Raw genomic sequence first — 13,737 nt, 5'->3', positions numbered from 1 at the left:
ATAGCTGTGCTTCTTCAACTCACAGATGAGGAGGAAGGCTTCTTCTTCTGCTTGCTGTACATCTTGACATGGCTTCCATTTACAATGGAGCTGTTGCATATTTTTAGCAGCATGTTTAGAGCTGCAGTACTTCCAGTTGAATCCTAAGTAGTGCACCGGTGGCCTGGTGCCATGTGTCAAAGTCACGTCCCCATGGACAGAACAATGAACTGCTATGAGATGATCAGTGCTTTTCAATTCACCTGCTACAGTTTTAATATTGTTGCTAACTGGTGTATCATGTATGAAACAAACAGCATTTTAATATTTGTGAAGATTTTACCTGTCATATGGACTCCATGAAACTGTGGATACAAAAACAGACCGAACAACAGATGTCCAAACGTCATAATACACGCAGAAACATACTGGCCAGCTTCTAGTTAGGCGTACTGGGACTTTTCTGCCTTAGCTAGATAACATAAAAGGTCGCTGAGGAAATATGATTTTGTTTTTTGTCATTTGGGTGGACTGACCCTTTGAAGCCATAAACTTGGCCATAACTCAGTCTGGATGGACCCGTGGGCTGGTGGCCCAGCTGCACTGCATAGCATTGGACAAAGCAGCTTTGCTGTGGTGCCAAACAGGTGTGCTGAGCCAGGCTGACATTTTATTCAACTCCTGGATTAGCTGGCCAGCACAGTGTTCAAGTTGGACTTGGCTTTTACAGGACATTGGTTTCCAAGACTTGACTTTATCACCTGGCTGTTAGCCAACGAGGGCTCAGCACCTGGTTCTGGCAGGGACCCCTGGCTAATTCACTCTCAGAGTGTAGTGTCATCTTCTGTGACCTTTGCTGACTCAACCGAGCTTCTGTATGTATTACACTGACTCGCACTAAGATGCTGGATGGGGAGCAAATTACTCTGTGTGGATTTGTGCAGTCCATTTTCGACCTGCTCCGAGAGCAGCAAAGACTGCCTGATGGGGTGAAGTCTAAATACAAAGCACTGTGTCAATAAGTGATCATATTGGATGTTTGCGTGCTTTGATCGAGCCACTGTGTTTAAGAGGCCTTTCACAGGCGTGTGCACAGTGCCATCTAGTGCCGGAAAGTGAAATGTGTGATGGATGAATACACATGCAGAAGGAAACATGTGGCCTAACTTGCCAAAGACACAAATGGATAGCGTCACTTTGTGTTGAAAATGGTCAGGGAGCAGGTAAAAGATACAAATCAGTTTTTACTTTTCTTTAATTATATTTTTGGTGCTTTTTAGGATCCAACTGAATCTAAATTTAGTCCTAATCATATCTCAGCTAAACCTTCAGGGCAACATCAAAACAGATAAAAACACATGCGCTGCCATAAGAGCCAATCATGTCGAGCTTCATCACTCAGTTAGATTTTTGGGGCACCGAATAATTCATTTTTGACCTGCGAGTTGTATCCCCCACCTTTTGTTCTGCATCACTGAGAAGCAGCTCATAATCTTCAGTGCGTCACTTTGCAGTGGTAATTTTAACCCAATTCAAAAAGGAAAAGTGGCAGAAGGATGAGTCACGGAGGCCGCGCCGCCTGTCTGACCCGCTGGTCGTTTCATCTGGCTTGTTTCTGCTCACAGCAGATGAAAGCTATGAACATCAGCACAGCGATATTCTTCTCATCCTCTCCTCTTTTTTTTGGCATCCACAGAGAGCTGCAGTGCTTGTCTGAAGCACGTTGTCATGGAGCAATGCAAACTGCACACAAGGACAAAATTGCGTTGTTGTATTTTTCTGTTTGTCGTCTACATCTTTAAATCAGTTATGTTGTTTATGAGTCCGTAGACACGCAGGCAGTACTGCTTGTTGCGTGGGTGCACAGTGGTGGTAGCTGGATTTCAAAACTGGACAACTTATGCAGGAGTGATAGCCACAGGGGTGAGAGCGTATTATGGAATAAAACAGCTGATTTTGGAACCTGAAACAGTAACTATTAAAGCCACTGCTGCAGCGATATTAATACAAATATGCAATTTTCTCTACACTAGTCGCTTAAGCCAATGTCACTGAGGTGAAATGGACATAACTGCTTTTGCTAGTCCAATTTCTGAAGACTAACACATCACTGCAGGTTTTAATAGACCTGCCTACAAAAATTCTTAATTCTAATTGGATGGATGTAGTTGATAAACTTTCATTTAGCAGGACTATTATCATGGAGGTGAAGACAGCAACAAGGAGAGACGGCTCAATGGTTTAACTGGTGAGTTTTCTGAAAACCAGCAACAGGCGTGTTGGCTGTAATTTACTACATATGGGTCTGTAGAGACATAGCTGTAAAGGAATGTCATCATTTGTATGTTATGTGGTGTATTACATGGGATTCATGTAGCATTATCTGCTGGTTGCAAGGCTCATTAGAAGCCCATGACAGGGTGTGAGGAGAGGGACTGTGGTCCTGAACAGGGACGTCAGGAGTGCAGGACCACAGTCCCTGTGGACTGTGATGTTTGCAGAAAACACTGTGATCTATAATGAGAGTAGGAAGCAGGTGGCAGAGGACTTGGTGAAGTGGAGGTATGTTCTGGAGAGAAGAGGAACAAAAGTTATAACTGTGAAGAATAAGAATCAGTTGGGACTTCTGGTAAAAAAACGCAAAATTTCAGGGCGCTGGCAAGACCGACTATCGGCCATTTATGACAAAAAATGTGCTTAGGAAGGCTCATTCTATTGGTAACTGTTTGAACCGTCCACTCCACAGTGAGTTTGACTTGTTGCCCTCTGGCCGCCGTTTTAGAGAACCTGTGAGGAAAAGCAGAACTCCAGGTTTCTTTTATCCCTACTGCAACCCGTCTCCTTAATGGCAAATGGCTGTCTTGTGGCTTTTTATTACTATTATTGTTATTTTTATTATTAATATTATTGTTTTGTTTACTCTTATTGTTGCCTTGAAGCAAAAGTATTTTCCCTTTCTTGTGCACACACAATTAGAATAAGAATTAGAATTGAATCAGTAAAAAAAAGATAGAATACACTTGTCTGAATGAGCGATGAGAGGGAGACAGATGTAGTGAAGGCTTGTTCACTTGTTTTTTCTTTTTTGTTTGTTTTTTAAAGATGTGGGTAATTTCTAATGAAAATTTTTAAACAGTTCAACAAAGATGACCAAACACACACATTGTTTTTTATTATTTTATTTTACTGTCATTTAATCAGGAAGATACGATTAAGATTAAAAACCTCTTTTTCAAGAGAGACCAGGCCAAGATACCCGTGCAGTATTTCAAAAGTGTGTTTTCTGGCTAATGTGTAATAGCCAAATTTCCCAAGGAGAGAAAAAAATGTCCATGCATAACATACAGCGATGAAGAAAGACGAAGGAAAGGTGAGGACAGTTCACAACGTATAAAATAAAAACTGAAAGCTTGCATGTATTGGCTTACTTCATGTTAGAGTTTCTACATCAGGTATTGGAGTTATACATGAAGTGAGCTAACCCTGACCATGCCAAGTATGCTAACTGTGCTACTGAGTACATTCATTGCGTGGCAGTGTGATGCAGGCTAAACTGGTTAGTTTATAATACTGTGCTGAGGTATTATAAACTAACCAGTGATCACGGTGATCTTGGATTGGTGGAGAGCGGGCTACATCACAGGCAGCACATGTCAGTTTACATTTAAAATCATGCTGCTGATTAGATTCACTCACTGAACCTTTTACACCATCTTTATAGTGTCTAGAGGATGGAAATCAGCCGTGACAGCTCGTTAAACGTCTGCTTACATTCTGTTGGCTAAATCCTCAAAGAGCTGTGAATACCAGCGCAGGTCAGCTGATGGCAGCCTGGACATAACAAAACGAGTTATTGTGCCACCATAAAAGTCATGTTTCTGCCATTTCAGTCTGCCTCTTATTACGCATACTTGTTGATCGTATTGCCGTAATTGTGTGAAGTGAGTTGTATCCAGTCAGCTGTTTTTCTGTTTCCTTTTAACCCACTATGATGTGGTTCCAGCTCCTGCTGCTGATCTTTCTCAGGCTGCCAGTTTGCCGTCTGTTATCTGTCACAAGTCCTTCATTTTTGAGCTTTTTGGCAGATAAAAGCTTTGAGGTTTCTGCTATTTTGATTTAAATGACTGGCCGGCTTTGTACAGACAACAGCGCTTGACCTCTTCTTTGAGCTTGTTTCACTCATCTTGGCCACTTTTCTACTTGCTTTTAGCTAACCTGCTTCAAAGTAGTTTATCAAAGTAAATCACTTTGAAGTTGAGATAGATGTGCCAAACATAGAAACTACACCTACTCTTCATTAGAGTAATTTTTGGGACATTTATTTGATTTATAGTTTGACCCACCAAGTTTTGAGGCCACTGTTGACACCTAACTGGATCATTGGACATTAAATGTTCAATCTGGCAATAAATAAATAAAAAATAGCACCTTGTAGTCTGAAAAGCCTGTTTGCTTTTACCTTCTGCTTTTACAGGAATGTAGAAATGTATTTTCCTTGTGACACATCAGCCTTTGGAGAACGAGGTCAGGGCTTTTCTCATGTGTAGCATCTCAGAGTGAGTGAGACGTCAGACGAGTCTCAGGAGTGGAACTATACCTCTTGATTTATGCAGTGTGTGGATGAGGCGTGTAACACACGCTTGTTTGCGGTGAATTTTCCAAATAGTATCTCTGTTTTCGCTCGGACGTCAGACAGTCCTTGTACTTGGTAGCTGACAGCGCTAACATCAATTTACAGTTAGAAAACCTTTTAATATTTAACAACCAGCAACTGTCTTTACTTGATATCTAGTCTTGTTTGGAAAAAACATTTCCACAGTGAAAGTTGTACTGCTATCAGAGATATAACCTCCCCGGTCTGCTGGGTATCCTTCTAAAACACTGCCCATATGGCCTTCTTGGATTCGAAGGAAAGTATATTTATGTCATGAAATAGTTTTCTTACTGGGACCATTTTGGATTGTAGAAATCTTCTGTGAAACATCGCTGTCTGGTAATGTCTGCAGTATGAACACTCCTTGTGACATCACTGTTGAGTTCTGAACGTCACCCATCAGACTTTCAAACCCAAGACTTCAACAGGAAACTTCAGCTTGGTATTAAGCTGCTTTCCAAGTTTCTTAGAAGATTTTCAAGCTTCTGCTGCTGAGAAGAAGCACGCTACAAGCTTTTCAGAAGTCTTTAAAGCCAGCAGGAGGTTAGTGTTTGACTCTAAAAAAGATTTGAGATGAAGTACTCTTCCACCAAAGTCAAAATACATGCATCAGACTGGTTTGGAACAGGTCGTGTTGACATAAAAGACTAATAATCACGGTCACTGGTAAATCTGAGCATAGCCGTGGTTCTGAGAACATGAGGAAAAAAAGCATGGCAGGTGGGAGAGAAGACGGCCACTGAGATAAAATCACATGAAATAAGTGACTTTGCAGAATTGTACAGGAAGTGACGGAAGCTCAAATGCTCACTGATGACTGCGTCTTTGACCACAGAGGCTCTTAGATATAAATATCCCTCTGAGATGTTGACATAGATTTTCCTCAGGTCATGGTCCATTTCAGTTATTTGCTATGCTGGGCTCATTGAAGCATGTGTTCTGTGCGAGCACTGCAAACGGCTAACATGCCATGGCTTTAGCTGAAGCAATTAACCTTGCTGCTGTCTTTTGACATGTGACCCAGCATGTCACGAGATGTGCACGCTCAGTTTCAGAATATCCAGTGGACCCTAGGAGCTAACGCTGCCTACCCAAGACATATATTTTCTAAGTTTCCTATAACTGCAGCATAAGCTGAAGGCACGCATACTCAGTTTTCCCCTGTTTAGACAACCATGATGAACTCCCGGTCCGTAAGCACTCAGTCAGTGGAAGTGACAGACTGCGGGGAGTGACACATTGCTACGAAAAGCCTATTAAATAACATAAAAACAGCAAGTTCAAACCAGATCAGCAGCCTGCGGGTGGTGTGGCAGGACGGCTGCACTCATCACTGTCTGGGAGCCGAGGTGTCTCGACAAGGTGCACGTTTCACTGACGCGGGGCTGAGGCAGACATGACAGAACCACATCTCCCCCTGTTGAGGGAAAAGTATACTGCTTGTCAAAACTCTGCGTGCGATGCCACACACTTTGGCTGATGCAGGTGGAGCTGGATGGTTGTTGTGTTTGGGTCACAGAAACAAACCCAGTGAGATAAGTCACGCACTTACTGACATCGTAGTTGGGTGAATGCAATCAAATACAACATGTCAGCCATCAATCGTGCTTTAAATAAAGTTTCATTTACACTTAGCTGAAAGAGGAGCTTTTACTTTGTTGATTAGTGAGGTTGTAGTAGGTGGGGATGGAAAAATACTGCACTCAATTACAAGAAATAGTATTTGTGGTATTTTGCCTTCCTCTCATATGTTTATTGGGTATAAACAGAGTTCATGGAAATGCATTTACTTGTTTAAAGAAGTGGTTTAGACAAGGATACAATAATGTAATAACGCATGTGTATATTCTCATATGGGTTACCTAATTAAACACTCATTCACTCAGGTGAGTTGTCTACTCGTTAATGGATAGACTAGAATAGAAACAGCGTATTCGGCTATTTTAAATTGAGATCAGCAGGGAGATAGAACGCTGTGAGAATCATGGACTGACTCGTCTGCTAACATACAAAGCACCACTGCACATGACTGAAGGTGACACTACGGTCCAGTTCCACTGCACTTCCACAGACTCAATGTGCTGCAAAATCAGATATGCAGCCGATTAAGCCAACAACAGGTTCCTGCCAAGAACACAGTGGGTATCTCCAATGCTCATTTTCCATAGGATTTGGTTAATCCTTTAGGATCTATTTCTTATGTAAAGAACAATGACAGCTTGAAATTCTGCATTTGCATCAGATGAAGTGACCTTTGAGCAGAAGAGTTCGAGGCCCATCATTGTTGGAGTAGAATTAGCCCTGCAGATTTTTCTCATATGCAATAAGCATCTCGTGGACATATCAAAAACACTTGCCTGCTGTCTCATTGTGTCTGTTTCTGTCATCCAGGGACTCACTTTGAATTCTTTTGGACTTCAATGCAAATTAAAAAATTACACTAAAGGGGGCCTGGTGTGTGGCAATGTGAAGCCAACCGTGTGTCATGATGTGACAAAGTGGAAAGTGGGATTTGGCCTGTCAGTTTTGACACATGAAATAACTCATTCAACCTGTGCAAGTAGGTTCTGGTCAGCTGACACGGAGCTGCTTTACTTTCAGAGTGTCAAATTTAAATTGAGACAAGGCAAAAATAAAAATAAAAATAGTATATCGCAATTATACAATGCAAGAAAAACATAAATTGTGACAAAACAATCACATTTTGTGGCTGCTATTAAACGCAACAGTGGATTCTGCAGCGCATGTTCTCACAAGTATAAATTTACAGCCTATTCACGAACCAAAATCAGACTGCCTGCACCTCTGATGAGGATTTTAATGAAACATTGTCTGTTTGCATTGTTTACACCACCAGTCACGTCCCGACGGGAAACAAAAGCAGGCTGAATAAAGTGCTTCAAATGAAAGACGCGTGTGTGTGTGTGTGTGTGTGCTGTGTGTGTGTGTGTGTCCTGGAACAGTGACAGGAATTAATGGCGGAAGCCTCTGAGGAATTCCAAGTTCATCAGTCGGTGTTCTGTGCAGTCCAGTAATCTACCGAGTAAGTCTGTTGAGCTCCAGATTTAACTCGCCGAGTTTCATTTGAAGACCATTAAGATAAGCCTGCTTCGAGCCTCGGTACTGTATGCTAATGTTCTTGGGTGGAGGTCAAAACCTAAGACACACTAAGCGTGGTCTGTGTAACCTACACATACATGTGATTACACACTGAGTGCTGCGTGTCCGTGTCATAAGACGCTTCATGCATGTGCAGCATACGTGTACTTGTGCTCACACACACGTTTATGCAAATCAGCCCGTGGTGACACAATAGCGGCGCTGCTTCGCATTCGTAGCCAATTGCAAATTCTCCTGCAAGCTATATTTTATTGTCAACTCCTATTTGTGCTAAGGCCAGGGGACAAATATGCCCTTTGCAGTCAAAACAAAAGATCCTTCAGAGCCAAAACAAAAGATGCAGAGAAAACCTCAGCTATGAATTAAGGAGTGATCAGCAGAATGCAAATGTTCGGCTGATACAGTGTGCTTAGGCTGCATTTCCATATCAAACAACATGATCAATTCTTTAACCTTGTCTGAATGCTAAATTTGTTGTGTGCGTATCTGCAATAGTTTAATCTGATGAAAATGTGAAGGGAGCTCAGTGGAAGCAAATCATTTATTAAACACGTGTACGGTTCACAGTTTGTGCGCAGTTACGTGCGTATTCCTGAATACGTCTACAACGCTTTTGCTATGAATCTTTCATGTGCAGGAGCTATTGTGTCAGTGATCTGTGGAACAAAACACGTGTAAAAATGTGCAAACAAACTCCAGAGACTGAGCGTGTGAGTGTGCGTGCGTGAGGAGTATTGACTGCCGCCTTTCAACATAACAAGGTTAGGCACAAAGATGCCACTCCCTCCTCTTCAGCAGCAGTGAGCCGTGCTTTCCCGCTGGGACTCCCCCCTCTTTAATCAAATCAAGCATTTCCAATAGCAATTAATATTAGAGCATGCAAATTGCCCAGGAGAACAGCGTTCCCTCGATGGACTCCCAGGCTTCAGCTCTATCTGTCCTCTCTGTGCCCCCTGTCCTCAGGGGACAGTGGAAGTGGAAGGCTGTCTTGTTAGCTGTGGCCTTCTTTGTAGCTTTGCTTTCACCATAAATAGAAGCTGCACGGTCCCTGCTGTCCACGCCGCCCTTCACTGCTAAAACGACTGCTAAAATCTTCATGGGACTCATGCAACAAAACCTGGCACTAACTGGACCTTAAATTCAGGCCATTAAAAAACTGTGCATCCAGTATCCAGTTACCATTATATTCACCTCTATGTACTTTTTTTAAACATTAATAGTCCCTTTACAGTGTGTCCTCACCAGGTCTGTTGAGTTCATAGTTCATATTAGATATGAACAGGAAAGGCAGAAGTGTAAATGAATTTCATTTTCACAGTATTTTCATTTCATTTACTGTTTAAGATGCCTGGATGGAAATGCACATATTCCAATGTACTGACAGGACGTAAAGAACAGCAGCAGAACCTCAGTGGGAGCTAAACTATCAAGGTAGCATGCATAGATGGTAAGATACAGGTAACTTTACGAAACTCTGCAAACTCCTGTATATGACTGCATAGCATTTCTCCAGCTGCTGTGACTTCTCCCAACAGTAAAAATGGATGCTCAGGTTCTTCATGCATCCACTAACATGTTGGCTAAAGGGGAACTGCAGGCTCCTGTGACAGATTTCTGTGGGTTTGTCACCGTAAGCAATACTTCACTTGGGTGATTGTTTATCAGCCCATTCAATGGTCCTCATCTGTCCCACACATATAACCCGTAGGTGGCCTCATCTGTCTGTTGTTAGTTGTTATAACCACATTCATTAATGAATCTTTCACTCTTCTTAATGAACTTGAATTTCATTCAGCAGGCCAAAGTTACAACTTAAGTTTTCGCAGCATATTCACTTTGTGCCACAAAACACCGATCATTGCTCAAGTAACCAAAGCATTAGACAACAGCCACTTGCAGTCCAGCCACTCTGGACAGCCCTAGTTGTACCTGCTATTCTGTAGTCAACTTAAAATTGTTTTTGAAAAGTAAAGTTTGTCGGTGATACAGAAGAACAGACAAATATTTTCCTAAGCTGCAGTAACAGGCTGTCAGCAAAGTGTACTCTTGGATACACACACACACACACACACACACACACACACACACACACACACACACAATGCATGCGCTCATGTAACCCTGAGCTAAAGTAACAGGCTGTCCTCTGCCTGCCCTTCCCTCTCAGACTCTCCCTCTTGGAGCATTATGTCCGTTTGCTGCGGTGCTCGGGTCCTCGTCATTAAGTTCAGTCTTTAATTGAGTATGACGTCACGGGCCTTTGAATCTGACACTATGAGGTGTGTCCAGAGAAATATTTCAGGACATTAAACTGACTCTGTGTTCATTGTAAGCAGAAGGGATCTACCAGTCGACCCGCGAAACATCCTGGTTACAGCTGTTCACACTGTTGATTTGAATATCAGTGCTCAAACATTCTGATCTATTCAGACATTTGAGTTTAAATGTAGAGAACATAGAAACGCACCACTCAGCATTCAGCGAGGATTTCATCAGGAAACACCAACTCTACCCAATCGATGCAGGCCTTATTAGATGACCCTGGTCGTCATCTGATTGTTGGAGTTTTGCCTCTAAAGTTGTAACATATTGCAAACAGCTTTAAGAGGTCTGTTGTTGGCACTGGTGCTACATAAATGAAAAATTAAATCAAACTCTATCAAACTGAGTCTGTTTATTTAGCAGTGATAACTCTTTGTGCAATATTACTAACAGTTTTGAAATGATGATTTACATATGAGAATATGAGCAGAAGATATCAAAGTGTTTATGGATTTATTTTAAACAACTAGTTTTGGCTCATATGTTACAAGATTTACTTCTTGTGATGATCATAAATCTGGATTTAGAACTAAATGCTGATCCACTAAAATGTTTCGGTGTACAATAATAACTGGGAGACTGCTGGTGTAGCTGCAATCTGCTGATGGCTTTACAAGGAAAGACGCCTACCTCTGGAGAGTCATGTGACCATGCACAGCGCACGCTCCATTGCTTAAACAGAGGCTGTTCACTCTTTATTATAGGTTTGGAGCATAAGCAGACTGCACACACGCTGAGAGTAGGTTGTCACATTTACAACAACAGATCAGAGGCATTTCCTGGATTCTTTTAAATAAGGACGGTTCAAAGGGGGACTAAGAACAAAGCAGCTGATCCACATAAAATCAGAACATTTGATCAGAGCTGAAGAATGTGTAGAAACTAAGTGTGGGACACGCTGGCTAAGCAACCCTGTGCTTTCATGTGATGTTATTACATGAAAATTGGCTTCTTCAACAGTGGCTGTGAGTTTTTTTTAACTTTTAATCCCACTTTATAAAGATTATATTTTTACATTAATTGTTGATTTTACTGTAATATGAGGCTGTGCCTGACATAATCACTCTCATCTGTTTTCATTGATACCTGCTGTTATGTCCTGATGTCATGGCCTTCCTGCTTCCCCTGTATGCACAAAGAACATGGAGCCAATTTTGCAGTATATTACTGCAGGTGAGAATAGCAACAATTAATAATTTGTAGTCCTGGCTCACACAGATTTGTTGACTTCTCTTTCCATACTTCATGTGTTTACAAAAGCCAAAGGCTCTGCCATACCTGAACCAACGTGTTTCTTCACTGATGAACGGTGAGACATGAGGATAAAAACCCAGGAAATGCTGTTAAAGTGGGCTTGAAGATTATTTTGGTTTGAAAACTTTTTTTTTCTCTTTGCAGCTTTAAATTAGCGTAGTCAGGCAGTTCCACCCTCGTTACACTTTAACATTTTATGTAATCCTCTAGCTATTAACTCTCACCAAAAGCCTCCCCTGGCCTTTCTCGAAGTCCCCTTCACAGTAAATCTGCAGTAATGCCAGCCTGTATTGGCAGCTGTGTCCCAGGGGGGCACTGCAGCGCACTACCTTGAGATGTCAGCAGAGCCAGCCATGTGCTGGAATTGATCTCTTGGTAATCTTCTCTCTCCCCTGGGCACCCCAGCCTCTTCTGGCAAAGAACGATTAAAGAGTGCCTCGACCATCTTCCCTCCTCCTCCGTTCCCAGCCACTTTGTCCGGACCTCCCCCCTCGACTCGTGCGTGATGACACTTTCCTGTGGCCTGTCTCTCTTTTGTTAAGGATGACAAAAGCCTTTGGATATGTGCATCATGTGAACTATGAGTAACGCACTCATCATCGTTGTTATTCAGATGACAGATGCTCCTCGACTCCTGCAGCCCTGATAAGTACTGTGTACTGGCAGCAATGCTGTGGTACAGTCAAACAATCATTCTTTGTGAGTTTTGCTTTTTGCTGTTGCACCATCATTATCGCCAGCACCACTCCAACCACAGCTATTTTGGGAAGGGCATACATAAGCGTAAGAGAGCCAGTAATAATTACTCCCATCCTTTATGCACAATCGCTCACTTCAGCATCATTATATTCTGCTCTGGAACATTAAGGTTACATCCATGCTGAAATTAACATCCTCATCTTTAATGACTCTCTTCCTCATTTATGAGAGTATCCTGTGCTTGACAAACTGGTCTAAATTACCCTCAGCAGAGGAGTGAAGGAGGAGCACCCGACTTTTTTAGAGTCAAATTACTGTCAAGTTTCTCTCAAGTAAGTTGTGTATATAAATATGGAAAATACTAATCGTCTTATTAAAGATGGCTGAGACTTTAAAGTGAACATTCAGACTTATTTAGATTTTCTTACGCCGGGTTTTGTTGCTAATAAGAACATAATTATTATTTTACTTTTTTCACATTTTTATGTTTTCTGAATGTTATTACTGACAGTTATTGATTTTTAACTATTTCAGTTCAGGGCTGTAGGTGCTGGAGCTCATCCTAGCAGCTGACGGGTGGGGTACGCCCTGAACAGGTCGCCAGCCTACCACAGGGTAAAATAATCCTACTGTCATTTTTAAAAATTCATTATATCATCATGCTGCATTTTTTTTACATCTTAAAGCCTTTTTTTCTAGTATGCCACCATTGCTGTCATGTTACATTGGAAATAATTACAAAGTATTTCAAAAGCCCATAAAGAAGCTGAGTAGTTTTAATGTCTCTGCAGCACTTTGAATCACCTTGCAGTTGAATTGTGCTACATAAATAAACTTGCCTTGCCTAGTGCAACATCCCACTTCTTTGCGTTGAGAAACTGTTGGGTTGCTTTTGCAGTTTGCTTTGGGTCTTTATCCATTCTCAGTTTTGCAGAATTTACCAAAAGTAAAAAACACTCATGAACGGATGCGGCATGCTTTGGATCACGACCTCTTTATCTCCTTCTCAATGCTTTTTTCTTGCCATCATTCTTGTACACATTAATCTTGAGTTCTTGAATTCATGTGACAAAAAGTATATAAATAAATATCAATCAGAAGTGTGCAGCTCTTTTAAAGGTTTGCTGACGAAGGCTAACCTGCCCTTGTTCTTGAATGTAATCAGTGGTTTGCACCTTGTTCTAAACTTTTATTTAATCATGCTTCCTTTCATGAAGGCGTCTCTTTATTGTAGACTTTGACATACATTGATACACCTACCTCCAAGTCAAGTGTATTCTTCAGTCATTTAGATGTTGTGAAGTTGTTTTTCTTAAGCACGGAAACAATGCAGCAATCATCCACTTGAGTCGTCTTCTGTGACCTTTCAGGCCTTTTGATGTTGCTGATCTGGTCAGTGCATCCTTCTCTTTAACAATGCCCACATCAAGGTTATTATCGTTAACGAAAACTAGAAGTGAAAAAACATTTTCGTTAACGGAAATAAAAATAAAAACAAAAAAAGGAAAACTAACTAAAACTGTAATGAGTGTTCACAAAACTAACTAAAACTGTAATGAGTGTTCACAAAACTAACTAAAACTGTAATGAGTGTTCACAAAACTAACTAAAATTAACTGAATTTATAGCAAAAATGTGTTTAGTTTCATTGATGTGTGTGTGTCCTACAATAGTCAAGGGTGAAAATGAAGTTTAGTTTCCAGATTTTT

Source organism: Haplochromis burtoni, unplaced genomic scaffold (assembly GCF_018398535.1).
Source record: "Haplochromis burtoni strain Fernald_Lab_line unplaced genomic scaffold, NCSU_Asbu1 Contig_35, whole genome shotgun sequence".
Classification (NCBI taxonomy): domain Eukaryota; kingdom Metazoa; phylum Chordata; class Actinopteri; order Cichliformes; family Cichlidae; genus Haplochromis; species Haplochromis burtoni.
This window is presented reverse-complemented; position numbering follows the sequence as displayed.